Raw genomic sequence first — 5,413 nt, forward strand, 5'->3', positions numbered from 1 at the left:
GAGGTTTGGTGATTTAGCACAGCACCCCCTCATTACTGGTCATGGCATCACCTCCCTGATGCAAGGAGCATGTGTAAGAATAAAGTCTTACAGACTACTTTTGCCTTTCTTGTCTCACTTAATCCTCATAACAAACCTGTCAGGTAGGTAGTTATGTGATATTCTCTCCATGTGACAGATGAAGAAATTGAGACTGGGAGAAATAAAGTTCACTTGCCCAAGTCCACACAGGGATAGAATAAGAATTCAAATCCAACTTTGTTAGTTTTACAAGTTCTTCCTAGGCCTTGGTCATAACCACTTGGAGACAGGATAGAGACTACATCATATTTTGATATTGTTTTTTAACTAATTAGTTAAGTTCCCAAAGGCCCACTCTCAGCTCAGATAAGGTGTGTTCTTCTCTGGATCTTATGGATTTTTCATTCTCCTGACTGCTATTGCTACTGACCAACTTAGTCGAGCTCCCTTAAACGGGGATAAACAGATCTGTGACTGCCAATGCTGATCAGAAAGTGTCCATACTCTTGCTATCATTATCTAATAAAAGAGTCCTTTTTGCTGTTTCCTTGAATCAATCTGGCTCAGAAAACATAGGTTTTCCGGTGGTATACATATGTCATGGAACACTATTGTTGTATTAAAAACCAAGAGGGATGGGAATTCAGGGAAGCCTGGAGGGATTTGCATGAACTGATGCTGAGCGAGATGAGCAGAACCAGAAAAACATTGTACACCCTAACAGCAACATGGGGGTGATGATAAACCCTAATGGACTTGCTCATCCCTTCAGTGCAACAACCCGGGACAATTTTGAGTTATCTGCAATGGAGACTAATACCATCTGTATCCAGAAAAAGAACTGTGGACTTTGAACAAAGACCAAAGACCATCAAATTAGAAAAAAAAAACCCATTATATTTATAATGCAATTTTACTATCTCATACTTTATATTTCTTCCTTAAGGATAAGATTTCTCTGTCATCACACTCAGCTGAGATCAATGTATAACATAGAACCAATGTAAACAACTAACAGAACGACTTCTGTGGGGAGTGGGGGGGGGGAAGCAAGAATGGTGGGGGGGGGATTGTAAAACTCAAAATAAATGCAATCTTTCTTTAAAAAAAAAAAGGAGGGGCGGCTACATGGCGCAATGGATAAAGCACTGGCCCTGGAGTCAGGAGTACCTGGGTTCAAATCCAGTTTCAGACACTTAATAATTACCTAGCTGTGTGGCCTTGGGCAAACCACTTAACTCCATTTGCCTTGCAAAAACCTAAAAAAGAAAAAAGAAAACATAGGTTTTCTCTCAAGGTGAAAAGAACCTTTGATCTTGAAGTCAAAAGGGTTTGTTTGGTCTCCTGAAATGACCTAGCAATGTGACTGGGGCCAAATCAGCTCACTTTTCTAGGCTTCACCTTCCTATCTATAAAATGTGGATAAGAATGCTTTGCTGCACCAAGGTGTTGTGAGAAAAAGTACCACAAAAGTATTATGCCGAGGAGCTATTCTTAATCTGCGTCCAGCCTGAATTTCTGGTCTTTCTCTTGTACCAGGCTATATTATCAACAGGTTCGTACATGTGAGTTCCTTATATTTGTAACATGATTGACTGGTCATGTTCTCTTATGGCCAGATCTGCTTGTTATGTCTCTGCCTCAGGGTTCTCGGTACCCTGAGGAATTTGGCATGTCTCTTTTTGCCACCATCAGCTCAAGTCATTATCAACTGTGATCCCCCACTTTAGGGAATAAGTAACTAGGAAACCCAGTTCCATTTAACCACTTAAATACCCACAGACTTTTGCAAAGAAATATTTACTACCCAGATGTAGCAGAAACAAAAATTTTCCTTTATCATAGTAAAGGCCCAATCCCCAATTTAGCACCTTGGTCTGGGGTAAGAAGGGGAAGAGTCACATCTTAGTTTCTATATAATCTTCATCCCACCAAGCTCCCACCTACAAAGATAGCATCATTCAGCCTAGTTAGTACTAGTTAGGACTGGTCTGGTGTCCCAGACTCCTGTAGATCAGATCATCTGGTGCTAGCTAGATTGACTGTCATACTTCACCTAGATTCCTAGATCCCTATGGATTGAGCTTCTGGCCCAAATTAAACATTCCATTCTTGAACAAAAAGATCAAGGACCCAGGTCTAGTTGTTGGGTTATCATGTGATTTGGGGTGGGGGGAAGGAAGCCCTATGGTACTTTCCCTTATAGCATGGCTTTTTCAACCACCAGATGCTATTGGTGAAGGAGTCACCAAATTCTCTCATCAAACCTAAAGGCCCCCAAATCATGGCAAGTGCTCACTGAAAACCTGACTGAAATAAGCAATGGAAAAAAAGTTTCCTTCCAATTATGTGAAGTAAAGCCAGTGGTCTCAGTGATAGAATGTTCCCATTCTTCAGTACTCACAATTTTCTCAGAAGCAGCAAACTGGTCTCCACAAAGATGATTCCATTTTAGCAAATAGATGGCATCTGCACATGCACCAGACCCACATTATAATCTGAAAATTAAACTTTGAAATAGGAAGAAATAATTTCTCTTTTTCATTTAGCAAATCCTCATTCTTAGTCTTTCCTTCTGAGTCCAACTCTTATTCCTGTTTTTGGATTTTTCTATACCTAGCTGTTGTATGTTGTATCCTCAATTAGACTAGTACTATACAAAAAGGGAATAGACTGCCTTGAAATAAGCTGTCCCACCAAGCTCACATCAAAAGGTAGAATTATTTCCAGCTCATACTTGTTTGGAGCCTAGAACCAGTTTATTTGGTCCTGGGTTATTTTCTATATCTGATCTGAATTCCTGGATCCAGGAAGTCCTCCCTGGAAATCCTCAGGCAAAGACTGGTTAACTACTTGTCTGGTATATCATAAAGGAACTTTTTTCTCCTATGGGTTAGATTAGATAGTCTGAAGTTCTGTGATTATCTTGTAATTATACCTCAAGCTGCTTTGATTAATGCTTTTAAAAGAGCTACCAATTAATTATCATTTATAGATGTTTCTGTTAGACATACAACTTTCATTGTTAAAGAATTTATTATAGTAGTATTTAACCTGGATGAAATTTTCCACCTTAAAAAATAGTATTAAGGAATAATAAAGAATCTAATATCTCAATTTCCCTATGGAGCCTAAGTAGTCAGAAAAAGAGACATGATATGGTTTTCTTAAATAATTTGAATTAATTTCAACTGCTATTGACTTGACTTTAAAAAGATCGTTGAATTCACTGGTAAATGTTTATTGATAATAATTAAAAATACTTCTCTCTTCTAGGTAGATAGTGTTGGATTTCTAGGTATAGATTAAGACAAACAGTGATCATTTTGTCTGTTTTGCTCTAAGCAATGATTGCAGGGGGAGAGTGGTGGTATTAGGATATGGAAACTGTTTTTATTTTTTTAAACCATTCCTAAACATTACTTTTATGAAGAGCAATAAGAATTCTCTACATATGACATTGAACAAGTTGGTGGTAAATATAAAAACATTATCTAGAAATTTTAGGGTCTTATGCTTCTATCTTTTAGTCAATAAATCATCTAATAATCTTTTGAAAATAATGGCAGGAGGGAATTTGTTTTAGTAAACTTTGGTGAATTAAAAAAAATCTATAAATAGGAATGAGAATTGGTTTCAGAAAGAAGAGACTAAGAATAAGGAGCTCCTGCTAAATGAAAAGGAGAAAATAACTTTTCCTATTTCAAAGTTTAATTTTCAGATTCTGATGGGGATCTGGTACATGTTCAGATCCCATCCTTTTGCTAAAATGGTATCATCTTTGTGGAGACCAATTTGCTTCTTCTGAGAATTATAGATACTTTAGCTACTGTGAATGGTCACTGTTTTTAGAAGTTCTACTAATGAACTCTTCACCCTTGAAGCTGTAATGTTAGCAGAATATTACCTCCAGTTTTGTGTGTAGGTTGCCAATAGAGGGTGCCTATTTCTCAGCAAAATCAACCTGGGAAATTGGTGCACTCATAAAGGAAATCTTGTTAATCCCACAGGTTGCTAAAAATCCAAGGCTAATGATTCTAGGAACCAAACAATAGACAGTGCCCAGCAGCCATCCATGGACCCGGAAGCATAATGAATAATTCCTGCAGGGAAGGACACTGGCATGGAGTCAGAGTTGGCTTCTCTTTCCCATTAGGATTTAGGATTAGAAATTAGAGCTAATGGGTTAGCCTACATACAACCCATTCAAAACAAATTGAAATGCATAAATTATCTCCCAAATTCATGTGTGTCCTCACCCCTTCCCTTCTCTTCCCTCCCCACACTCCACTGCAGGGAGTGTAATGAGAGGGTGGCAGGGGAGGCAGACCTGAGCTTCACCTCTGATTGTGAAGAGTTGAGTTCATACACCTGGCTCATACACAGGTGTATGCACTCAACCCTTTGTAATCAGAGGTGAAGTTCAGTTCTGTCTGCTTCACCTGCCACCCCCTCACAGCATATACCTGCTCCATTGAGTTTTAATCATTTCTAGAAGATTCTGAGTGAGATGAGCAGAACCAGAAGAACGGTGTACACGCCAACAACATGGGGTGATGATTCAACCATGATGGACTTGCTCGTTCCATCAATTAGGAACAATTTTGGTGGATTTGTGATGGAGAATGCCATCTATATTCAGAGAGGGAACTGTGAAGTTTAAAAGAAGACTAAAACTCATTATCTTCAATTTTTAAAAGTTGTCTTTTGTAATATGTAATTTTGCTTTCTCTAATGTTTTCTTTTTTTCCCTTTTGAATCTGATTCTTCTCTCACAACAAGTTCAATTTTTTTATTTTTTAGGTTTTTGCAAGGCAAATGGAGTTAAGCAGCTTGCCCAAGGCCACACAGCTAGGTAAACAAATTCAATTTTGGTCTCTGCTTATCATGGTTACAAATATAAAGCCTCTATCTATCAGATTGTCTTTTATTGGGGTGGGGAAGGAGGGAGGGAAAAAATTTGTAAAACTTAAAACCTCAAAAAACTGATTGGTAGAAATTACCATAGTATGTAATTGGAAAACAAATAAAATATTTATATAATTAAAAAGTTTAGGACTAGTAGAAAGCAGTCTTCCCCTTTCCCACCTTATAAGTAATTTATGAAAGAGGATATACTTCTTGAAAATGTTGCTTAATTGAATCTTTTTTTTTTTTTTGCAAAGCAATGAGGATAAGTAACTTGCCCAAGGTCACACAATCTAAGTAATTATTAAGTGTCTGAAGCTGGATTTAAACTCAGATCCTCCTGACTCCCAGGCCTTTGCTCTATCCACTGCACCTCCTAGCTGCTCTGCTTAGTTGGATGTTAACCTTAAGCCTGTTCCACCAATCACAAGTCAGGTCTTTGTCAAGGTAAAGTGCCATATATAATGTATTATCCTATGGTGCA

This window comes from Macrotis lagotis, chromosome 7, assembly GCF_037893015.1.
Source record: "Macrotis lagotis isolate mMagLag1 chromosome 7, bilby.v1.9.chrom.fasta, whole genome shotgun sequence".
In the NCBI taxonomy this organism is placed as follows: domain Eukaryota; kingdom Metazoa; phylum Chordata; class Mammalia; order Peramelemorphia; family Peramelidae; genus Macrotis; species Macrotis lagotis.